Below are 26,463 nucleotides of genomic sequence, written 5' to 3'. Positions count from 1 at the left end.
CCACAGGGCTTTGTGGGGGCCAGGGGTTGAAATCGACTTGATGGCACACTTTATCTTTAGGATCTCCCTAGTCCTGAATGTTGAAACTACCAGAGTCTGGAACAGTTGATACTTCACCCACATATCTTCTCCCTGTCCACGGGACAGGAGAAGCAAGATCCTGTCTTCCTACCCAACTCACAAAGCAATCCTGTACTGCTAGACATCCATGTGGAGAGGTAACATTTGAACAGGGCACACATGTGAAAATTCAACACACATATACTGTGTGGCTGATTTGGGGATTGCACAGTGGAACTCTGCCCCACTGTCCAGTCCTACATGTATTGGTTTTAACACATGCACATTCTATTCAAGCATTATGCCCACACATGGATGTCTGGCAGGACAGGCATGCCAGCTGGGATGGTACCATCTTGTTTTTGTACCATACCTAAGAGCCCCACAGGTAAGTGGAAAGTGCCAGACAGCCCCACACCCAGCACTATACAAAGATACAGTGAGGAGAGTAATATTCAAACACCCCCTATGCTGTTTTTCTTTTCATTAAAATAATGAGAAAGGTAATATTTTTTCATTTAACTTTTATACCTGCTTTTCTTTTCAAAAAGAAAAGTCAAAGTAGCTAATATCAACAACAATAGCAATAGCACTTACATTTATATACCGCTCTATAGCTGGAAGCTCTCTAAGCGGTTTACAATGATTTAGCATATTGCCCCCCAACATTCTGGGTACTCAACAACAACAACAACACTTACATACTGCTTTTCAACAAAAGTTTCCAAAGTGGTTTACACAGAGAAATAATAAATAAGAAGATGGCTCCCTCCCTGTCACCAAAGGGTTCATAAGCTAAAAATAAACATTAGATAGACACCAGCAACAGTCACTGGAGGTACTATGCTGGGGGTGGATAGGGCCAGTTACTCTCCCCCTGCTAAAGAGAATCACCACATTAAAAAGGTACCTCTTTGTCCAGTTCATAATCATATATATAAAAAAAGCAATAACAGCAATGAAAATATATGCAACAGTAAATGAAAACCATTCATATTAAAATACCACCAACAATCAATCCTAATAATCACATTTCTGTAACAAAATAATCAATATAGTATCACCATCAATAATACTGATACCTCTATTAGGATTAGCCAAAATTCATAAAACTCTCCTTCAGGATATTCAGTAAAACACAGAAAAATAAAACAAAGAAAAAGGGAAAGGAAAAGTGATGATACTGGACATGAAAGAAGCCTTACTGCAGTTTCCAATAGCCTTCAAATGGAACGGGGTCGGTGTTTGCAAAATTATGTGTATATTTACTAAGAAGTACTGTGTACAGTGGGGCTCACTCCCAGGAAGGGGTGCATAGGATTACAACCTAAATTTGGTTAGAATGTACCTGATACGAAAAGATCTCAGGTTAAAGCGAGGTATGGTGGAATAAAATGGCCACTCGCCCATGAAAGCCAGCAAAAGTTTGTGTCTGTCTTGAGTAGTAATCAGAATTCACATGATGCTTGTAAGGCAGAGAAGCTGAGGAACCTGATTTTAAATCATGCACTCAGTATAGTTCTGGGTATAAATGCCTAATGTTAAATGCCTGTCATGCAAATGTTGAAATAAACTACTGATACTCCTTCCAGATAATAACATGAGGATATGATGATATCTGAATTACAATCCACTTGAACGAACCTCTAAAGATGATAAAAGTTGAGATAGATTGACAGAACAGAAAGGGATCAATCAACACTGCTCATTACTTCTAGAATAGTACTAGGTTTAGTTACTCTCTCCTGGACTAACCGTTATGTGCCTCTCAGCAGATAAGATATTCCAGAGCAGGACTGATCCTATCTTTTAGGCAGTTCTGCACACATGGTGCCATCACAGAGGGGAAACCCCCTCAACAGTCTAACCTCCATAAGAGACTATATATGGAGCAAGGCTTCTCTTGATTATCTGAGAAACCCCAACTTTTTATGGGGGTAACGATTCCGTAAAGAATATTTTGAATGTGATCAAATGGGGTCATTCCTCTTATCTGAAACATATATGGATGCTTCTTTTACTGAGTTTCACATGCCAGTTACATGGTATTTCTAGTGCTTGATAACATTGTACCTGATGACCACTGGAAATAAACACACTTTTAAAAAAGTGGATTGTATAACACGTGCATTTTTAGGTCAAAACACATTCCAAGACACTGGCTTGCTATCTCCAAATACCAAACAGTTCAACATAGTAACATTAGTTTGGTTTAAAAGCTTCACTGAATTATGTGGTGACCTTCATGTGCTTATGAGGCCAGTGGAATTAAAACCAGACTGGTTACTGATTAGCCCCTGTATTTAATGGACCATAAATTGGCACTCCCATTACCATTACAACAGTACGGACAAAAATAAATTGCACAGTGAGTTTAACCCTCAAAGGCTCTTTATAAAAAAGACTCCATTAGCTAATATTCCCATTAGGTGGGAAGGTGGGTTTATGAGAGTAGGTGGGGTTTTTGTTTGTTTGCTTTCCAGGGGAGGTTGCAGTTTCCACACAGTGGATATGGATCATACATTGGATTCAGATTTACACTTGGCCCAAGGGACAACACATCTTTAGTCAGCTACAAACAGGATATATCTCTGTTATATGACCCAGTTCCACACAGATCCTGCCACAAAGTGACTGCAGAAAAATCAGTCCTCAGAATTTACCCAAAAGTAACACACTCCTCTTAGGGTTGGGTAGCATTTCTAGTTTATGTGCAGGAAGGGGGAAGATAATAAGAGTGCAAGTTAGGACAAGATGAGGAAGGGAAGAAACATTAATGGGAAAGACGGCATCAAAAGTAACAGAAAACATAAGGACCATTGATTATTTGATGTTAGCCTCACGAGAATGTGAAATTTAAAAAGGCAAGACAAAGAATAGGAACATGAGTCAAACTACATTCTCACACATACAGGAATCTGGAATTGAAAATTTATGGGGCTTCCATTAATTTAGCAAAGCTAAAGAGATGTATGAATTTATTTTATTTATTGTTAAATTTATATACTGCCTTTCATTAAAACAATCCCAAGACGGATCATATGAATTATAGTGCTTCAAGAAATAAATTATAACATTTATATCTTGTTTACAAAACAAGACTAACAAAGTGAATATACAGCATTGCATAAGTGCAAGAATGACAAAATCCTTTCTTTCTGATATCAGGGATGTTTCATTAATATAATTACTCAAGCACCCATTTAACTCCGGGAAGATCTAAAGTTTGCTTAAGTGCCTTTATATAGATTAGCAATACTACTAAACATCAACACCATATTTTTAGAATGTTAAAAGAACTTCATAAAGCAGGTCAGTATTGTCACTCCCATGCTGGATATTGTGGAATGAGGGTGAAAGGTAGTAGTTTGCCTAGGGCCACAAGTAAAGTCCATGACAGATATGAGATTTGGATCAGGAACTGCAAGATAATGAGCAAGTGGTTTGCAACAGAAAGTGGTGCAGTAAAGTACTAATTAGAAAACCTGAGTGCATGCATGCATACACCTCTCCAATACAGCAGTTCTGTAGTTGGCCATACAATCAGCTCAGCCTAGCAGTGTGCTCTAAGGCAGTGGTTCCCAATCTGGGGGCTTCCAGATGTTACTGGGGCTGGGGATGATGGGAGATGTAGTTCAGAAACATCTGGAGAACCCCAGGTTGGGAAGCACTGCCTTAAGGTGTGTAGGGGATTGTGTGAAGGAGTATAATGGCAGAGGAGCAGCACAATCAGAGGTCAGAGTTCTACTCTTCTGTGTTTAAATTTCAGAGAGTGAATGCATGCCTGTATGCCCCTGCCTTTTATTCTTACACACCTTGGAAGTCCTGGTTGCCACTGACGATCCTAGCATTTCTCTGCCATTGTGGCAGATGCAAAGACATCAGACTACAACTCGCTCTCTCTTTACCTAAGTATTTTCCTTGTATTTTGTCCAGGGGAAAGAGAGCTTAAATTATAAAAATCCATGATCATAAGTTATTTAGGGACTTCATCTGCTGAAACACTTCTTTTTTTGGCTTCAGCACCTTACAGATAAAATGCAAGAACTCCCACTGATGCCAGCCAAGCAAATGTGCTGCCCACTGATCCGAGAGTAAAGATGAAATGAACTGACAATGTAGTCAACAAATTTCACCCAGGCAGCACTGGCCACGTGCAAAATCCACATCTATAGCACTTGGTAGCTTCCAATTTACTTTTTTTTTTTTAATGGCAGTTTTAAGACTGACCGTTACTTTCAGGGTGTGTGCACTCTGTATAGATACTCACAATTTGGTGGGAATTTCTGTGCCTCACATAAATGATGCAAATGGGCAAATTTTGCCAGTATCTCCCTGTTTCACACAACATATTCTGCTTCTATTCTGATGGAGGAGGACAATAAGAGATTCAGAGCACTGAAACCCCACTTTCTGCCCAACAACAAATTACCTATAGGCACCTCTCCTTCCTCAAAAAGGCAGAGATCCTAACATCTTTCAACTCTACTATTTTATCCATTGCTCATTTTAGACATTCCAGTTTTCTTCTTCATCTGAGCATTGCTCAGCTATATATTTAATAGTGAAGACATCCCACAGATGATAGATGATGGGCTGAAGCAGATAAAAGAGTGCTACTGCAAAAGGTATAATTGTTATTGTAAAACCTCTAATCTCGGTATTTGGAGAGGAAAAAGTAAACACATTATAAAATTCATCCTTGACTTTCTGCCAAATAACCTCAATCCTACAAAATGCCTCCTAATGATCTGAATGTGATGGAGTCATTTAAATAACATACAGGGCTCTTCTAGCAGCAGATACTGGCAGCAGATAATGCGCATCGAACAGGATTATGTTGCTGCTGCTAAAATATTTCCTCAACACGACTGCAATTTTACATTTAATTCCAGAGGCCAACTGGTAATTCCGTTCTGTCTGATCACAGATGTGAGAAGCTGCTTTAATAGAGCCAGTTTAAGAGATTGGGGGGGGGGGAGAGAAGACTGATAGTGCCACTTGGAGGATATCTTGGGTGGTCTTGGGTACCTACTTCATATGGATAATTTCACAAACAAAGAAGATAAAGGCTATAAAACCATTTGTTCAACTAAGATATTTTATCAGTAACCATAAAAGCAGTGCTTGTATCTTCTTCTGTGAAAATGTCCCACAGCTCTACCAAACTGCCTGCCTGCTTCGCTTCCTGAAGCACTTTGCCAGTATGGATGGGGAAAGGTACCATCAGAAAGTTGAGGGGAAGCTAATAGCCTATGTGTGGAGAACTTGGAACCTTCTGCCAACGAGAAGTCCCAATTCCTCTAGGAACTGCATCATGGGGATCGCACTGCTTTCCCCTGTTTAAAACAAACAGCAGCTATCACACCAATTCCTACCCACACCTCAGAGCTATCTGCACATCTAACAACCAAGATAGCTTACACAAGGGGGCAGAGGTAGGGGAATTGCCATGCTTAGCAGGCCTGAAAGCATATGGTAAAAAATAATAATGTAGGCAGTGGTATGCAACCGCCAGCACAGCTACTCTGCACATATTCCCATCATTTTGTGGGCATTTCACTACTTGATGGTAATGATTTTCAGCAGGAAAAACAACATATAATGTAACTTGATACTGATTTGTACCAATTTGTGAGAGGCAAGATAGAACTCAGAATGATGATGAGAGGTTTTGCTATCCCATTAAGAGATATGCTGAATGGGCAATTCATATATTATGTTTTTCAGCAAGCAATCCCCTTGCCTTGATAGCCATGCAAGTGTCACATATGCCCTACCTTTGTCAATAGCAAGACCATAAACTTAAGTACTGCCAGAGCTGCAGGTACCAGCAGCATGTGTGTTGGCTAAAAAGCACATCAAATCAGTGTGGCCAGAACCTAAGGGGTATACTCATGAGTCAAATGGACCGTAACCCAAAATTTGGCTTTAAAAAAGCCAAATCTGGCAACAGATTTGTTAATGTTAAACACATTTCCACATCATGCTCACTGTAAGCTGCCTTATAGACAAATCTAGCAAAAGGCAGTCTAGACATCCACAAATGTTTCAAGTATTTTCATGATTGGAACACTTAGCATATGGGTTGGCTTTCAGATTCTATACATCCAACAATTTCAGAAAATGGCTCAATGCCACTGCTAAGCCATAAAAATCTGTTAAAGGGAAAAGGAGTCTTCTCTCCTTCCTTCCAAGTCTATATACATTCTGACTGAACCAGTTAATAATATCAACAAATCATGGTTTGCTTAGATCTGGAGCATGGCTTGAAGACCCCTTAGCCTGTGTGCTCTTTCTTCTCTTGACCTCCTTAGCTCCAGCACGGAGCACTGATGACAACATCCTGGGTTTGTTTAAACCATTTCTTGTGTAGCTTGAGTGAAGTCAGAAATTGTTATTTAACTCTCATTCACATCCAGGATGTGAAACCAGAATCAACTCTTGGTTTCATATCCAGAGTTAAACCACAACTCTTGGCTTCACACAAGCTGTGGAGGGGTATTGGGTACAGAGGGCAATGTATCTTCTTCTGTGATAATGTCCCACAGCTCTACCAAACTGCCTGTCTGCTTCGCTTCCTGAAGCCAAGAGTTGTGGTTTAACTCTGGATATGAAACCAAGAGTTGATTCTGTGGAGGGCAATGGGGTATTGGGTACAGAATTCAGCAGCCTGAGAATCTTAGTATTCGGTTTAAACTAGACTAAGTTTCTAGCCCTATGTATTTGAATATGAATAGGATGCCTCTAAATACCAGTTGCAGGGGATCAATAGTAGGAGAGAGGGCATGCCCTCACCTCTTGCTTGTGGGCTTCTCAGAGGCATCTGGTGGGCCACTATGGGAAAGAAAGTCCTGGACTAAATAGGCCTTTGGTCTGATCCATCAGGGCTGTTCTTATCTATAGACCGTGCTGTGTGAATGCCAGAAGCCAGAGGGTGGGGCTTAATATAAAAAATATCTACTTGTTGAGGGTGGGGCTTCAGAGCCCTGCATTGCTTCTGCCTCTCTTCCTCACTAGCAAAACCAAAATTGATTATACAAAACAAAACACAAACACAAACCAGGATCAGTTATGAAAACGTTATGAACATCTTAGTGGTTTGCATAATTTATACAGATTACAGAATTCTATATTTAGCACAACATTTTATTAATGGAACGTACTGACAGCCCAGAGTATGGACTTTGCTTTCTTCCTCCACATCCCTACCAAATTTATGCAAGAAAATATTTGCTTACTTATTTGGGGTGATTCAGCATGCGATCCACCTACAATTTTATAGGAAACTGAAACTTTATAGGTTTCTGGTGCTGCACAGGTGCAACTGTTGAGTATATCTTACGAAGTGATGGTGCAGCTGAGTCTTAGGACTGATTAGTCAGGCCATTAATATAGCAAATTTTTCTAATACTTTAAATTCCAAAATAACAAATTAAGCAGTACAGCCATTCTGCACAGCACTCTGATCTCATCATTTCCATATATCCTGCCCACTGCATCACACCTCTCTTCCCAGCATAGATTCACATTTATATAAAACAGCACACCAGCGGAAAATTTTCTCACTCTCACCTAAGCTTTCATATTTCTGTAATTACTCCAAAGGAAATTCAACACCAGAAAACTAGATCAAAGGAAGGCAAAGAAACAGATTTAAAATCAATACACAGGAAAGGAGCCCAAGGTTAGATTCAGCCAGCACTATGACCAGTCCTCCATTTATTTTTGATTTCGTGTAATTATTTATACAACTTTAATTTTGTTGTATTCCAATGGAAAAGTGGGATATAAATTTAACAAATATTTTCTTTTTTAGAAACTTCTGGAGCACTAATATGTCTTTTGATCATTATGAAAGGTAGTGATTTTCCTCGAAGCTAGTTTGGTCATACAGATTTGCCCCAGGATTTTCATCTGGCTATGTGAACAGCCCCACTTGAAAGGGACTCTGTGTTTGAGATAAGTTGAGATTATATGAAAACTGTTTCTCTGGTGTTATGATCCATATGGAATTTTACACATATGCAAACCATCACAGTTGATGAACACAAGCATGCACCTTCTCAGGAAGCAGCTGGGACCTAATACATGCACTGCCATATCTTTGCCATGAGATGCTCAAACCTGGATGTTGGGAGAGAAAAGGAGCACTTCTGTTCTCGCAGGTCCCAGCATGGCTCCAGCCCCAAGGAGGTCAGTATTATTATCCCTATATTGCATTTACTAGGCTGTGAATAAGTAAGTGTGGCTCCAGCAGTGGCAACAAGTGCCCCCTCAGACAAGGAGTTTGCCTCTCCACTTTCCCCCAATTCCTGTTACAGAAATCTAACATATGGGACACAGCTCACCCACTCATAAATGCACTTTGCCCCTTCTGTGCCCCCACCCTTCATTTTTTTCCCCCTGGGGCCGCCACTGTGAGTAAGAGAGAATAGCTTGCCTAAGATTAAACAGCAAGTTCATGGCTGAGCTGAGATATGCTTTAACCAGACAGTTGATCATCTCTGACCGGCCAGAGTTCAGTTCATACCCCACTTTAGGCATGTGTTCATACCCTCAGCAAGAATACTAACCCAGCTCATGAATCCTGGCACAAATTAATTGCTTAAGACACTTGTAATGAGAGAGGTATGATACCCCCTTATTTATGCCAGCATGGACATCGTGTTGGATAGAAAACTTCTCCTAGTAAAACTAAAAGTGAAAAGGTTCCAGCTCCATCCTGTGTAAGAATGTTGACTAGTAATATCCATGATCACATGAACACAATTCCTTTGTAACACAGCTAATTAAGGGTACACAATCTAGCAGCATAGTAAGCCTATGCACACAACCAGACAGACATGCCTGGATTCAAATTGTATTTACAGAGGGGAAAGGCAACAATATGAAAACAAGCTTCTTGGTCATGTGACTCAGACCTCAGTTGGAGTTTAGAGAGTCTTCTGAAAGAATACGTTTCAGAGTTGAAAGAGAGAATGCAAGTTTGCATGAATCTTAACTGCAGGTTCCTACGAACTAGAAGAACTAAAGCTACACTCTTCTAATTTGACTTGGGGATTCCACATGGCAACAGCAAGACTTGGAAAATGGCTCTTCACTCTAACCTCATTTGAGCTATCATTTTCTGTTTGCATTACTGCAGCTCTCAAGATGACAGCTATCAAATCAGATTACCAGATGCTGTTTACGGTGACACTCGCCAAAGGATCAAACATGCAGGTTTATTGTGTGTGCTTAGTTTGCTAAGGCTGGAGACAAAGAAGTTTTTACGAGAGTTGAAAATGGTTTCCTTTATTTTCATTTATTTATTTAAAATATTTCTATACCACCCAAAACTCTGGCATTTAGGCGTTGCATCCTTTATTTCTTTTTGCCCTGCTACTACTGGTCAAACAGTTTCAAACCAGATTACAAGCAGCAGAAATGGAAAAATGTACACACCATGAGCAGTGATCTATTGTTCAAACCAACTCTGAAATAAATATATTGTTCATTACCAGCCCAACACTTAGGTAAGGTAAAGTGTGCCATCAAGTCAATTTCAAATCCCAGCGCCCACAGAGCCCTGTGATTTTCTTTTGGTAGAATACAGAAGGGGTTTACCATTGCCTCCTCCCACTCACTATGAGATGATGCCTTTCAGCATCTTCCTATATCGCTGCTGCCCGATATAGTACCAGCAGAGAATCAAACTGGCAACCTTCTGCTTGTTAGTCAAGCATTTCTCCGCTGTACCATTAGGTGGCTTAAAAAGGGATTCCATCAGTGCACAAAGAAACACTTGTGATGTCTCTTCCTTTTTCAGTCATTGGAATAAACAAATATCTAATTTTTAGATGCAGGAACAAAATGGCTTGAAAATCCAAATGTTTACTGTCTTTGAGCTGATATTTCATCTTTGCAACAAAGCAACTTTACTATGGTTCTCTCCCTGTATGCTTTTGTAGCCTCCTAAAGAATATCAAACATTCCTGCTCCACAATGTAACCATGTGGCTTAAAGGCAGGTACGGGTAATTGGTGGCCTGCAGGACAGATGTGGTCCCTGCCATAATTAAGTCTGCCCTGGTGACCCTATCATAACACTGTTTTGTTCATGTAGACCTCCCATTAATTCCAGTTAGGGTTATGCAGGTAATCTTTACAGTAGATTGTGCCCTTAGATTTATATATATTTTACTTACTCATTTAAACAACAAACTACATGTTAACATTAAACTTGTTTGACCCTGCATTATCGTTGTTGTTTTTGAGCTAGATGGACATGTCATTCAGTCTAAGGCATCTTCATGCATGTATATGTTATAAATACATATCATAAGCCAGAAATGTAAGGATATTTAGCAAAGAGAACTCAAAGAAGCTCATAGAAACCAGTCAACTCTCCTGTTTTCAAAAGAGACAAGACATGGAGGCCAACAAACATGGGAGGAAGGGGGCTAGAGATACAAGTTTGCACCAGGCCGAGAAAAATGATTCCTGGGACTTGAAATTGGGTCTACAAGCTAAGTTCAAATTGCTAACCATTGCACCAAATTCACCCACTTATTAACAATACAAAGTTTCTCAAGAGTATGGCTCCAAAAATTATTTGATGAACTACAGTCACCTTTTCCTCATCCTTAACCCTCCCCAATTCTAGCTAATGTATTACATTTAAAAAGGAACTAAATACATGTCCATTATTATTATTTATTACCTTTAAAAAACCATATTTCCTTCAAGGATCTCAGGGCAACAAACATGCCCCCATTTCCACACATACCCTCACAAACACCATGTGAGTTAGATTAGGCTGAAAAGAATGCGACAGGTATGAAGTCATCCAGTAAGCACTGGGAGTGAGTGATATATTTAAAGCTGGTCTCCCAAATCGAAGTCCTGCACTTAACTATACCTTGCAAACTCATATTATCACCTATACATGTAAATGGTTGGAGTTGCCTGAGGAAATGTTACACAATTGCAGGTACAATTTTACATGAGGGGGAAAACCTGTCCAGGTAATAATTAAAAACAGAGGTCATGCTATCAAATCACTTAAGAACTCTTAGGGTAGCAAACTAGAAGACTTTCCCCAGGGTGGGACGACATGACAGTTAACCATTAATGGCACAGAGGGAAATTTCCTAAACATAAGCAGGCCTGAGTGTAACAGTGCAGGGTTTGGTAAATGATGGTTTAGCGTAGCATTTAGAGCAGAGCTGTCAGACATAAGGCCCAGGTACTTTAACAGGTGTTTTGCGGGCTCCAAATGCAACCCATAGCACTACTACTATTCTACACATAAGTTATTGGACCACCTTTAAGACTAAGAATGAAGCTAAGGCCCCATTAGGGAAAACAGATTGATATGCCAGTGGTTCATATGGCATTCTTCGACATCAGCTTCTTCCACAATTCCCTTTACATTAGTGACACGGGTGAAAATATAAGAGAAAAGGGGATCAAGAGGGGGATCAGGCCTGATGGGGGACAGCAGTGGTGTTGGGTGAAGGGATGTGGAAAGGGACCAGATGGCAAGATCTATATTTGCTGGTCTCATCACTACTTCCCCACCCCTATCATTGAATTTGTCCAAGTCTCCCAAAATTTGTCCAGTCCAAGTCTGTCACTGACTGCTACAGCACACTGGCTCTCATATACAGATTACAGCAGGGACAAATAAAAACCAACCAACTTCTGCTCTATCTTTTAAGTAGTTAGGGCAATATAAGAACCACTTGCCTATGCTAAACATACTTCAGAATCTGCCTAAACAAACAGGCATATTAGAATCAATCAGACATTTACTTAATTATTATCTACCTGTATAAGCACCTGGGACTGCCAGAAGGAATATTTAATGATTGCAGATGAATGTGGGGACAAAATAATGTAAACCTGAGTGGAAGAACAGTCAATCCAAGCAACAACTAGACTGCACCCCCTTCACTTCCATAATTGAATCTGTTAAGATCTGGACTTAACAGCCTTTCATCTTAGAAATCAACAGTTTTGACCACACCAAACTATCTGCCTTAGAGCTTAATAAATGATCAGAACAGTAGGCAAAGGATAGGCAGCAGATAAACAACATGTCACAAAGCTTTGTCTGGACAATCAGAAACCAGGCACAGATTGCCACAGGAATCCATATTTTCTCTTATCTTTAGCAGCACAAGTAGTCTGTCAATTCCCATAAAAGACCCTGAAACTGAATTTGCACCCACAGGTGGCTTTGTAAAGCTGATTGATTGCAAAGTAGTTCTGTGGTTTAAGTGTATTGGGAGGTTGCATACAGACCTCAGAATTCAGATTCAAAATGTTCCCAAACTAGAATCTAAAAAGGCCTCCTTTGAGAAGCTGAGCTGATGGCAGGCAGAAGGACTGAGGTACAACTACCAGGCTAGGGTCACTGCAATATCTTAGCATACCAGCCATTTACATCTGTACAAAACTTGCAGATATTATAGTTCCTTTCCCTTAAGATGAAAGTTCTCATAGCCTGGCATAACATGCAGAAGAATAAGCTTATTTGCTTTCCCCCCTGCTGCCCTCAATCCTTGGAATGGAACAGGCTAGATCTCTAAAACTAATGTTAAAAAGTAGTTTACATATATGTTAACAGCCCACCTGATCAACAATAAATGTCTTACCTGAGTATTCCTCAAGCACCTCTTACCCCACAGCACCCGATAACTAGGCTCTCTGTAGCTTCACATAACAAGATTTTCCTACAATAAAAAATAGGCATATTATTAATTAAGAGTGTTGGGAATTCTGCAAACCCATAATTTTATTGTAGAACATGGTATACCATCTCACATACCAAATCTGATAGTTTGTACAGAATTCTAAACATTTAAGCTTGCAAAAATATTTTTAGCCCCCATGGTTATAGATTAAGAATGTAATCATATGAAAATGGGGAGGTATGGATTCCAGTAGTCAGGGAGGTAGAATGCCCTCATTCATTCAGCATGACCAACAGTCCTTTTCCTCAACAGCACCCTCCTCATGGTCACCCCACTTAATAAATCTGCTCTTTACAGCTTGACTTATTTTCCCACATGAGAGCCAGCCCATTTCCCCCCTAAGTTACCACTCCTGCAAAAAAACCAAACCACACAATCACTCCAATTATTTAACAAATTTACCCAACAATGCAAAATGTTTATTTCTTTAAGGGATTTTTATTCCACTTTATCTACTTATGAAAGTAGCCAACAAAATAGTGATAATCAACACATAACCATCATCGATCATACAAAATAAAAGAAAAAGACAACAGTAAAAGCACAGCTACTAAAATCAAAGTTGAACACTAGACTCTACAGCTGATTAAACTTCTGAACAGAGGGAATACAGCTTTAAGTGCATGTGTACAAATGCTCCCAAATGGAAAACTTCATTTCAATCATTTTTAGCATAGAACTTCAGATCAATTCCTCCATTCTTTCTCACAGATACAAGGTGGTCCTTCAAAATGTAGCTAGAGATAAACCCTCTGAGATTCCAGTTGTAAGAGCAAGTAGTGATGGAGATACTGCAGTGAGAATTAGAACTCCCAGCTTTTGCTCTTCAGTTCTAATACTATTTTGATACGAAAATGAGCCAAGCTGCTGAGCTATAGTAGCAGATTCCCTTGAGATAGCGATATAAACTTTTGCCAAGAAACAACAATAATACAGGATAATTACGGGGAGATCAATTGCAACCCAATAATTACATCAACCTATAACACTAATCTGCTCAAATTATTTTTCTCCAAATATTTTAACGAGGAAAAGTACCAGTTATCTGGTATGCATGATGTCTGTGTACCTAAACATAGAGGGCCATTTTATTGCTCTACATCATCATAATTCCTTGCCCCTTTTCACAGTTGAACCAGACTGATAGATTGGGAACTGAATAATGGGCAACATCCTTCCCTTTACTTTTCTTCCTAAGCCCTCTCTTAGAAGTCTTAATGTGTAGTCATTGTTCACCCACCCATTATCAGCATCTGGTGCCAGATTCCTTTGCCCACCCTTCCTCTCCACCACCAAGATATCTTACCTTCTTAAATAACTCCCCTATTGAAAGGCCTTCTACCTTTCATTCACGTCTGATTCCTGAGTAGCAGGTATAGCGGCACCAGCGTAAATTTTGGGAAAGGCAAGTAGTGCCTTCCACCTGCAGCTGATGTGGTCTCACAATGTGCTGCATCATTTACATAGGAAGCTGAGTTATACCGAGTCAGACCATTTGGTCCATCTAGCTCAGAGTTGTCTGGCTTGACTGGCAGCTGCCCTCTAGGGCTTCCGTTGGATATTTCCCAGTCCTACTTGGAGATGCCAGGGATCTGAGATCTTCCACATATAAAGCAGATGCTCAGCTATTGAGCTCTGGTCCTTCCCCAGTGTTCACACTTGTTCCCAATGTGTATGTTTTACATGTGACAGGAAAACAGAGCCATGGGCTCTCATGCCTGCTTCATCACATGCAGAACCTTGAATATGAACCAGGGACCTATAAGAGTGATTGTCAATGTGAGCAGGATACATTTGTGTGGCACATTCAAGAGAGATGGAAAGCTGGATTTTGTGGTAGCAAACATGAAGTGTCCCCTTTGCTAAGCAGAGTCCACCCTTGTTTGCATTTGAATGGGAGACTACATGTGAGCACTGTAAGATATGGGGCTGCTCTGGGAAGAGCACCTGCATGCTTGCATGCAGAAGGTTCCAAGTTCCTTCCCTGGCATCTTCAGACAGGACTGAGAGAGACTCCTGCCTGTAACCTTAGAGAAGCCGCTGCCAGTCTGTGCAGACACTACTGAGCTAGACAGACCAATGGTCTGACTCAGTATACGGCAGCGTCCTATGTCCCTCTCTACCCCCTTTTTAGCACTGGGCAGCTACATGAGTAGGGCTACCTACCTAGCAGGAATTTATGCACATAGGCCTTGTTTCTTATTCAAGGTTCTACAAGCACTGGGGAAGGGTATACGAACACAGGACTTGTTCCAAAGATCATCATGGGTGAAACTGGCCTTAAACCAACCCTGAATATGCTCCCTTTTCATTTAGAACATAGGATAATAGGCATATCTAACAAATAAGTGAAAAACCCACAAAATGCCATCTCACCTAGAGCAAGACATTTACAGATTACTCTGGCACATTACAGTGATTTCTAGGAAAAGCTAATTAGTCATTAAAGAAAAGCTATAAAGGGGGCAATTGGGAGGTTTACAGGCAATGTGTTTTCTACACGCTGTTTCAGCAGCCAAGACTGCTATCCTAACAGACTTGCTTTTATAGGTATGAAGAGTCACACTGGATGAATGCCACAAAACTATTTATGAACTTCCAGATGCCCAAAAGTTATTCTGGAATCTTTAATAGATATTCAGGCTAGGCAATGCCTTCTATAGCAGTTGACTGACACTCTCACACCCTGAAGAATATGAACATATAAAGCCATTTTATATCATTTCAGATCATTGCTACAGACAGTGTGGTGCTATCTACTCCAACAGTAGCTTTCCAAAGCTCAAGGTAAAAATCTTCTCCCGCCCTGCTACCCAAGATCTACTAACAAGAAATGTTGGGGACTGAACCTGGAAAGTTCTATATATACAATCAATCATTGAGCTGTGGCCCCTTCCCAAAAGGCACAGCAATTCTATTTCCTTTCTACGGGATTTGTCCAAAATATAAATCCAGAGCCTATCACACACTAAGCAAAACACATCCCACTAGACTAGTATTTCTCACATGTTTTGGTTTTGTTACCCACTTTATACTTGTTTGATCTTTTAGGCACTCAACCATCTGTTCCACAATCAACCATGCAAAAATTCTTGCATGCCATTCTGTGCATGCAGCCTGCTGCTGTGTGCAAAGATCTGCAAACTAGAGCTTAATAACACAATTATTTACCTGTGTTAAATAACAGGTTTGAAAAGTGCTTGAAACTGTCCATATGAAGTACTCCAAGACAGTTACCACCCAGAAAAGAAAGTGTTTCAGCTCAAACACCCTTCCATATAAACACACTGTTTCAACACTGCAAAGGTGTGCTACCATAATGTACATATGTGACTTCATAGTCTATAGGGCCTATAAGTTGTGGTTTGAACTATCTCTCTAAATAAGGATTGCTAACCATGACTTTGGTTTGTAATAATGGTTTGGAGGTTTGCTGCAAACACCACTTGCCAGCTTGGATATCACAGCAAACCCGTAAACAAGAGAGGAGAAGGAAGTGTTGAATCCTTTCCAATCAGAAATACAATGTCTGAATGAGGCCAGTGCTCACCATTCCATTCCACCCTTAACATGCTGTTAAAACCCCCACACACTATCAACTGTGTGTATCTGTATATGATCTGATGGTTGATAGTGCTTGATTAACTATTTTCTGTTATTTCTAATCCTCCCTCCCCCCCGCCCCATCGATTACTCTGAGAACTGTGTCTTTCCCTTTACTTAAATTCAGCACTGCTACAATCTTTGGGGTTTGGGGGCAGCATGCGCTTTTTAATCCAGCAGAGGGAGCACAGAAACAACCAGTGGAAGCAAAGCTAGTTGCTAATTTGTGTTCCTTGTTTGTTGGAGATGCTAACAATTTATTACGGGCAAGAGCTCTGTGTTGCAATGAAGCTAAGGGTGTGGTGTTCCTTGACCAAGGAACCGTGCTCTCGGTATATGGAACACAAAGAAAGCTTTTCACAAACCTTTTCTGCACTGTTCTGCGTGTCCAGCAAAACAAAGTGAGTTGGAGCAGCTTCCGGCTCCTAGCAAATACAAGTTTCTGAGCCACAGAAAGCTCTTCTGCAGGTGAATATGACATAGTGCCCTAATACAGTGAAAGTGACAGAATTGGTACATCAAGGCACAGTTCTGGGGGTAGATTCAGGGAGTGGGTAGAAGCAGTAAATCGAGAACTGGCAAGCATTGAATCACAGCATTTGGATGATATGAGAGTGTGTGTGCAGCAGTACGTAACAGATTTTAATTTTATTTTTTTAAGGATAACTGGAATGGAGTCAATGCTGCATTCACACATCACATTCCAGCAAGGGCATAGCTAGGGAAGAGGGGGCCTGTGTTCACCACTCTCCCTGGCAGCCCCTCAGAGTGAGGGAGATAATGAAGAAAATAGGGAGGGGTGGAGCGGGGGGGCCCTCAGGAGCTGGGGGACCTGGGTTCTTTGAATCCATCCTCTCAGTTATAGCTACAGCCCTGCATTCCAGATCTTTCAAACTATGTTCCAGGGATTGGAAAAGCTTCAGCTTTCCTTCCTCTTTTGTGTACACCTCCATAGAAGACTTTCTGCTTTCCCTAAACCAGTTTGTTGTGATGTCCAAACCAGCAAGCAGTGGTTAGAGCAATTCCTACAAACTAGCATTGCAAACCAGGATCATATCATGGTTTTCAATCTTGATTTGGAGGAATCACTCAAACCAGTGAGAGATAGAAATCAGTTGGTTAGCTGGATGATAGTTTGTCCTCGACAGAGAAGAGGATAAAAGGTGACCCAGAGGCCTGGAGAGAGAAGAGTTCTGAACAGGGGAGATTTTTCTGGGGAAGTGGGGCTTATGTGGAGGCAGGGGTGTATCTGTTCTCCACTGGAAAGCCAGGAACCGTTCAGGGGAAGACCCTCAGGAGGGAGGCTGTGCAGAAACTTTGTAACCAAGCAAGGTACTTTACCCAAGAGTGGAGAAAGACCATTAACATCTCTGTAACCCAGGGGTGTCAAACTGTGGCCCTCCAGCTGTTGTTGGCCTACAACTCCCACCATCCCCAGTCACCATGGCCAGTAGCCAGGGATGATGGGAGTTGTAGGCCAGCAACATCTGAAGGGCCTCAGTTTGACACCCCTGCTGTAACCGATGGCAACATTTTAATATCTTTATGCTTATGTAGCTCTTGAACTTGTAACTTCTATAACTTGTAACCACCATGCTTTGAGAACTTGACTAAACAATAAAATCCTGTTATTTAGTTTCATTCATTCATTAATTCCTTCGATTTATATACTGCCCTTCCAAAATGGCTCAGGATGGTTTACAACAGAATAAAAACAATTAAAACCTGTTAAAAATTAAAATTAAAAAACCCTATAAAAACAGAATAAGCAAGAAGTTTTAACATGTGTGTCTTATTTCCTTTCCCAGATTACCTGAATGGATACCATCACACTAGGGATGAACATGGAATTGTTCAGTGCTCCATTCTAGGAACACCGAACTGGTTCCGTCAACTGGCGTTTAAGCCAGTTTGGAGGACGGGGTTTTTTTTAAGGGGCAGGGGAGGCAGCGCCTCCCCTGTTCCCTAAAGAACCCCCCCCCCCGCCGCCGCCCTCCCGGTTCCATGAATATCCCTACACCACATTACTGCACAAACAAGAGGAGGAAGCAGTAAGAGTCGCTTCAGACCCTGCCTATTGACATCTGAGTGGTGCCAGCAAAAGTAGGGTCAGAGGAACTCTTACCCCTGAATTTTGGGGCCAAAATCCAGGACCTCGACATCCCCTGGGGGCCCCCCAAATCCTCTTTAGTCTGTCCTGGGTGGTGTGGTCTGTGCCCTCAAGAATTTACATGTTGAAAAATGATGCTTAACTTGCAGCTGGGTGGGGGTGGGGGTGGCTCCAAAGGCCTTTTGGTCTAGGCTCTAAAATTATCTAGGTGCACCTCTGGGTATGGTGGACCATCACAGGCCTATGAAAGGATATGAACAGCAGAAGATGCAAAAATGTGTCTTATAAACCACCACAAGCACATATTCTTAAGAAAAATGCTAAATATTATTAAGATGGAATACAAGCAAAATATATGCAAGGCAACATAAATGTTACCTGATTATCAATTTGGAATCCTCTTTTGGAACATATAATTCAGCAACTGAGAATTTTAACCGTGACTATGTAAAACACACTTATAAACATATATGTACATTTATATTAATATTATGCTTCCAAAAACTGATAAAAGGATGCCATTTTGCAATAAATGTTTCTTTACACAGAGTTCCATTATTCCTTACTTACAATATCACCGTGATTAGATAACGGAGTTATTTGCCAGACTCTGCCCATCCATTATTTACATTTTTCAGTTTCTGTTTCATGATCACAAGTGTCACAAACTGTTAAAATATTTAGAACTAGCTGGCTGGGTGCAGAGCATCTGCACCTCTAGCCACCTGCCCAACCACCGCCTCCCCCCCTCCGCCGCAGTTTCCCCTATCGCCATTGTTTTCTCTCCCTCCCACCCACCCACCCAGCTTCTTCCTTCCCCTGCCTGCTGGCCACCATTGCTGTCTTCTTCCCTGGCCACCATCACCGCCATTTTGCCTGCCCGTCCCCCACCGTTTTGCCCATCCATGTGGCCTGCTGCCATTTTGCCAGCCTGCTTGTCCTGCCACCAGCTGCCCACATTTTTTTTCGGCTGCTGCCCCATGACTACCGTATCTGGCAGCTCTCTGAACTCTCATGAGAGCTGCCACACATGGGATTAGCCATGGGTATGCCTTAAGAGAATTAAATTTATAGAAGATTAACAGTTTGAAAATTCTCAGGTTTTGTTCGGAACTCTCATACTGGGGAAGGGGAGAAAGAGAAAGAGAAAGGAACTCCCAAAACCAACTCCTCTTGCACTCCTTCCTCTTTCCCTAAAAGCAGCAGAAGTCACTTCACCTCAGGAAAAAGCCCAGGAAAAACATAGTTTCTATGTTCTTCAATTATTCCAGCAAGTGTTGCCCACACATTTTCAAGCATATCTAACTTTACAACCATAACGGCTAGAAACATGCTTTATTTTAATAAAATAAAAGTTGACATTTTACCACACTAGGTGCTTTTTCTGCATTCTCACAGAGTTGCAGCATACACACAGCCATGGGTAGAGGGCATGATCACCACTCTTCCGGGTGGTGTAGAAAGGATGAAGGGAGTGCATCTTGTGGTTGCTGAACAACCCCAAAACACTTTCCTCCTGCCCTCCACCCCTCTTACAACCAGCTTCAGCAGGTGTAAAGGCTGGAAGAAGTATGGCTAATTCAGTCAGACCTAAACTAGGGCTCCATGGCTACTGCAGAGGAATAGCTGTTGACTTGTGTGCTTGTAGAGGGAGGGAGGGAATCCTTCCTTAATGTGTCCTCTTAGGACATGCTAGGATTGGCACTGAGATAACAGGCAGTATTCCATCAGAGATAAACTTCAGGGGCCTTCCAAAAAAATTGGTCTGAATATCTAGAGGCTTACAAAGATATATTTTCAGACACACAGATAATTGCTTTTAGTAGGATTGCCAGCTTGCAACCCAGAAACTTGCTTTGTACCTTTAAAGCTATCAGTGACACAGCTGTGGTTTTACCTCCCCCATTAACTGCCTGTTCCTTTTGTCCACCCCCTCTAGCCTGTTCACTTGTAATACACCTATAGCCCTGCTCACTTCAGCAAACAGGGAAGAGCAGAGCCGAGGCCAAAAGGGCCAGGGAAAGAATGAGCAGGAGGAGAAGCCACAGCTGTTTCATCTTCTGCTTCCTCAGTAGCTTTTAAAGGCATATAAAAATCCAAGGTTTGTAACCTAGAAACCCCATCTTACAACAGTTCTCTCTCTCCAAATATTTTTTTTCATCCTACTTCATCAGAGAAAGAGAGCGTACATGTGCGGTCTCCATGCCACAAAGTGAAAAGCTGAGGGAACTGGAAAGGGGTTTGTCAAGTTTTTAAAGTGTTCGGTTTAAAAAAAGAAAGGGGGGGGGGTCCTTGCCATGCACAAGGTCCAGTGACTCTCAGCAAGCTAGAGATTGGTGTTTGCACCACATCTCCTTAGGACAAAGTAACATCACTGGAGGCTAGTTTGCTGTCCAGGCCCCCCCCCCCCCGCAAATTGTCTCCTGACAGCTGCAAGTGCAACCTTTTGGACATACCTGCTCTTTCAAAACATTCTGAAAGAGCCATAGAATGAAAGGCAGGAGCGGATTAAGCTTTTTGCTGCCTGTAGGCAAAAACAGTTTTCCACTCCATCTCGAGGGCTGTGGGGTGGGTTGCTGGGGCAAGTTAAATCTATTTTAAAATGTCTTTTAAAAAGTTTTTTAAAGTTTTAAAATAGATTTCACTTGTCCCAACAACTGCCTCTCATTTGCCGCCTCTCAAGAATTTGCCGCTGAAAGCAAGGGACTATCTTGCCTATGCGTTAATACACCCCTGATGAAAGGGAAAGGAAATGTAGAACCCCATGTCCAGGATGCCCAGTGAGCACAAGTCCACTCTACCTGTATCTGTGTGTTTTAAAACACACACACACACACACACACACACACACACAACGTTTGAGTCTTACTTAGAAGATTTAGCTTGGTAGGATTTGTTGAGATTCAGATGGCAACCCTCAGTAGGTCTACTAATGTTCAGAGTAAATAATATGCAGAAAAGAACCATTTTGGGATAGACAGCTTTATACTAGTTGATTTTGTAACATAAGTTGTTACAGACACACAGCAGTAGACTGGTGAAGCAATCTAGTATTAAGCTTTTTGTGCACTCCTGCTTCTTTAAGCATCTACCACCCACGCATTTCTACCGTGAAAAGCTCTCGTATCCAAGTCTGCCAGTGGAGAAAGTTCATATCAGCCTGGTAGAACAGGTTTTAAATGCTCTCCTGGTAAAGTGCTAGTAGATGCAATTTAAATATCTTCTCTGTGCAACTCTAACAAGAACAATTATTTCCCTGTGCAGGGCTAAATGAAGAGGTTCAGTTTTTATTTGTAATCAACTGGCTCATGGCAGGAGACAACTTTTAAAAATGAAAACAATATAAAAGTCACACAAAAAGCTAACATATTGGGAAGTACACAAACCAAAACTAACGCACGCTTGCAAGTAAGTTTTTTTTTTTAAAGTATCAGTGGATAATATTCTTTCTCCCTGCCCCCATCACTACATGTGCTTATTAAAATAATTTGTAGCACATAGGTGTTTGGGAAAGAAACAAGAGTCAGCTTTCTTCTAAATTAAAAAAAAGCATTCCATCCTGGTTGCCCAGAAGCATCTCTTACTTGATACAGGTAACTAACAAAATGTCTATGTACCAGCGATTAAGATGCTACTCTAATAACCTTATACTTATCCCACAATCCAATACATGCTTGCTTAAAGCCAAAGGGCTTAGACCATTGAGCACTGGTGCTATCCTGCCAGGTAAAGAGCAAATAATGGGAGAAAGGGGAGAGATGCCTTTAATGAAATCCACAGGCCCCACCTAACTCCCTACATTTTAGCTAAATTATGCCCTCTCTGCAGCATTCTAAAAACAGTAGCTAAGGGAAGCAGCCCAAAAGTTGAGGGCGGAGGGTGGGGTTGAGCCATCTCTCCCTACTCCTCCTGCCAAGCCAAACACTGGTTGGCACTTAGAATTCAGGGGAAACGCCCAGAATATAAGACTTGAAAGGGGGCTTTGAAGGACTTCTAGTCCAAACCCCTGCTCAGTGCAGGAACTCATCACAAATCATATCAGAACAAAAATTGTGGCTCTTGCTAAGCATGCTCAGATGGTTGTTGGATGAACTCATTATTGAGTAGTGTTCTTGTGTTAAATATCTGGGGATCCATTTTTACAAACTTATTATTTGGAGACAAAGTAAAGTAAAGTTGTGCCGTCGAGTTGGTGTCGACTCCTGGTGACCACAGAGCCATGTGGTTTTCTTTGACAGAATAAAGGAGGGATTTACCATTGCCTCCTCCAGCACAGTATTAAATGATGCCTTTCAACAGCTTCCTGTATTGCTGCTGCCCAATATAGATGTTTCCCATAGTCTGAGAAACATACCAGTGGGGATTCGGACCAGCAACCTCTTGCTCCCTAGTCAAGTTACTTCCCTGCTGCGCCATTAGGTGGATATAGGGCTCAGGAAATCCACTAGTCTACTTGTCTGTGATGAGTGAAAAATGATCTCCAATGAGTGAAAAAAATCCTGACAGGTAATGTATCAACATAGCTCAACGAGTAAAAAATTTTGTCTGGCTGATGAACAGTGCGAACATTTCCTGACACCTGCTTGGATAGAACTTTAAGGCTGGCCCACACGTAACCATGTTTTTGATTTAAGCTCCACTTCAGGGTTTTTGAGATTGGCACTCTTAATAGCATTGATATGCGTTTATATTTTATGTTAAAGGGATAGAAGTCCTGCCCCCTTTTCATTTAATCACTTTTAAGGCAAAAGCTGGAAGATGGAACACGTAATGGTTAAAAAAAACTTAAGAGAAGGCCCCATATTGTAAACTGGAATTAAAGGATGGTCCTGGGTTGAAAAAGGTCAAAGACTACTTTGTAGGTTACTTCCAGAAAGTATTGGGCAGAATTTGGATGAAATTCTCTCTCTTTCTCCCCCCCCCACCAAAAGAGAGAGAGATTATAGACTGGAGAACCATCACTACACCAAGAATGCTTAACTCGAAAAAACAACATGTCATTTCCACTAGAGAATTGGGAATCCTTGGAATGCAGATTTTGTGTTTCTCTCTCTATTTGAATGTATAGTTCCCTCTTCTCTGAATTTAATTAGAAAACAGGAGTATCTAGCAAATTACACCAAAATCTTGTTCATGTTGGTCTGGATTAAAATGTCATGAATCTTGAATACAATATATAATATGGGATTTCTACTCCTCAAATTCTCTCATAATTTGCACTTAGAGCACTATTAAGACACTGTTCTTCACTAGCAAGAAACATTGCAATGGGACACAAGAGATGCAATTGCATGTTTGTGTGGCACAACAGAGTATTAGTAATATTACTCTTGCAATGTCAGGCACCATGAAGCTCAGACAATAAGTACTTGGGTTGGGCACCAGTTCTGTGCCACCAGGACAGCTGGTCAGAGATTTAGGTAATCGGTAAAGAACAGCCACAATCCATTTTTTTCTATATACACCTGATGGCCTGACACCATCTGCTCAGCAGACAGATCACTGTGGAAGGCCATTTAGCTGTTCCTTGTCGCCTGTCACAGATTCACTCGTTGCCTGATTGCTGCTGACTTATTATGCTCACTTGACTACTTTAAATTGCCCTAAGCAGCCCTGCCTTGCTGGATCCCAAAAGATTAGGCAATGGAGAAACTAACACTCATTTTATTCTAAAGGGTAGTAGCAGTGAGGCAGTTCCTATACAAAACAGGTGCAAGTTCCTGGAGTGCAGTACCAGCAACACAGAAAAGGAAAGGAACCACAAGATACATTCATTATGAATGTGACCTATTAAAGTCCTCCATGGGTCAAGCACCCTCCATGGCCACAATCACTGCACCTTCTGCTCCTCCAAGAAACCGAAAAGGTTAACTAACTTAATCTTACCAGAGTGTTGACGCACTGTCTGGTTTGTGATTCAGGAGAATGACTGAACATTTAATAAGCAGCTACATTGATAAGATTCTCCAGAAATCCTAACTATGGGGTTCCGGCAGGACTCGTTATGATGCTACCTGATTCATATTATTGGAAGGTCCATCAAATTGTCATGGTGCTCCATTTAAATCTGTGTTGTGCTCTCCAAAAATATTTAACCAGATTTCCTTTCTTCTCCCCTACTCAATTATAAGCTTTCTTTTGTGATCTTCCATTCCCCAAAAAGTTAAAATATGGACACGGACGTTTTATAATTTAGGAGTCATAAATGGCAGTGACCTTAACATCAGAGATCACTTCTATGATATAAATGTTCCATTAACTGCATAGCTCCCCCCAACAAACCAGCCGAATCAGTTTCAGATTTAAAATTGAAATAAATCCTTCTTAAGCACTGCTTTAATGATGTACAGTTGACAAGCAGAAGGTCCTAGTCAAAGCCAAACTGCCAGGCCAATCAGTTCAGTATTCGGTGAACGGGCTAGTGATCATGCTTTGCTTCCTGTTTCTGTCTCCCTCCCCACCCCAGGATACCACATGATTAAATGGAGTAAGAAACAATGAAGCAATCCTGTGTATTTACTCTTTCTAGAAAAAAAAAAAAAAGATAGTTGCTTCCAATTTACTAGCAGTCAAAGTTGGGCTTAAGGAATTATGAGAGGAGAAAGATGTGATTTCCTATGGCATCACTGTACTGGATTATCGTCTAACAAATGAGAAGAGTACAGGGGTAACTGATCTTAAATGTCTCATGAACCTGTTAACCGTTAGCTGGAACCTAGTATAAAGCGTGATCCAGGATGGTGAGTGCTCAGACCGCAACATTTTCTTCAGGTATAAAAGGGGACAAAGATGCCCAACATTACCCTCTGAAACTGGCAGGCAGCATGAACTGTCTGGATTAGGGATGTGCAAAACATTTCAACTTGAAACAGGCTGTTTTGAGTGTTTTGAGCTTGAAACAAAACACCCTTCAAATTGTTGGAGCTAGGATCCTGGCATCATCATCTCTCAGCTGCAATGGCTCATAGTGACCACTGGGGGGTGGGGTTAGGGTCATGGATAAAAGTGTTGGACTCCTCCCCTCTTTGTTCTTACAGTTTTAGTCTCCATTTTGTCTCTCCAGAGATGGCTGTTTGTTTAGTCTCTCACCCCTTTCAGCCATAAGCTCAGCTTTCCTTTCCTTTTGTAACTTCTAAATCCTTGTTCTTCTTCAAAATTAAAGAACGGCCTCGAGACCTCTTGCTTGGATGAATTATCCCCAAACTGGCTTTGCTCTGCTAATGGCAGTTGAACTGCCATTCTTCCCCTACATAAAGGGCCTGTTTTAAGCTTGGAGCAGACCCCCTCCCCCGCATTTCGATTCAAACATTTTGATGTTTTGAGTGTCATTTTGGAGGCCTGTTTCCCCCCTTGCTGATTAGTTTTCTGGTACTGGCTTCTGACTGGTTTGCAGTTTTCTTGCTTCTTTGGCTTGTTATCATACAAATCAAGTGTTTTCAAGGACAACTGTTCCTCAATTAGCTGGAGGAAGGGAACCCAAAAAGAGGAAATTTTAAAATGTATTAAAAGGGGACTGGGAGAGAGAGCCCTTATATTGTGGCTCTCTTGAAGAAGAGGATACATCAGGAGAGGAGGAAGGAAGGTTCAGTTTTGTGGTTTTCTTTTCTCAGCACAGAGTATAATATGCTGTGCTATTGCTGCTTTAACAACCTGGTTTTGCTGGATCTCAGTTTGGTAAAGGCAGAACTTGGGTACCTGCCTTCCTTAAGTTGTGGTTTGTTTTGTTTGTGAGTTAGTGTTGTCGTGAAAAATGGACAGTGGCAGCTGTGTGTGTGTATGTATAATATTTCTTGGTCATTGCTGTGATGAGCTCCATGTCTGGCCTTGAGACTGTGTGCTTCAATCACTGTTCTGTTCTTTTTGGCAATCTGCATTGCAAGGTGTAAAAGGTAAAGTGTGTGGTTGAGTCAGTGTCAACTCCTGGCGACCACAGAGCCCTGTGGCTGTC

The 26,463-nt window shown here is 41.3% G+C and overlaps 1 protein-coding gene across 23 annotated transcripts in view; it reads right to left on the bottom strand.

The window, feature by feature from the left end:
* The window catches only part of ZMIZ1 (zinc finger MIZ-type containing 1), a 640,668-nt gene that overhangs the window by 348,324 nt on the left and 265,881 nt on the right, over positions 1-26,463 (bottom strand). For 21 of the 23 annotated variants that reach the window (XM_053309119.1, XM_053309136.1, XM_053309123.1 and 18 more), the window contains one exon: positions 12,704-12,781. The gene's annotated coding sequence lies outside the window, so the exon portion shown is untranslated. Of the gene's footprint in view, positions 1-12,703; positions 12,782-25,318; positions 25,338-25,550; positions 25,732-26,463 lie in introns of those variants that run through there. The other 2 variants (XM_053309128.1, XM_053309129.1) reach the window with 2 other exon arrangements.

Source organism: Hemicordylus capensis, chromosome 3 (assembly GCF_027244095.1).
Source record: "Hemicordylus capensis ecotype Gifberg chromosome 3, rHemCap1.1.pri, whole genome shotgun sequence".
NCBI classification, from domain to species: domain Eukaryota; kingdom Metazoa; phylum Chordata; class Lepidosauria; order Squamata; family Cordylidae; genus Hemicordylus; species Hemicordylus capensis.
The sequence above is the reverse complement of the archived record's forward strand: the minus strand, read 5'-3'. Positions and strand labels throughout refer to the sequence as shown.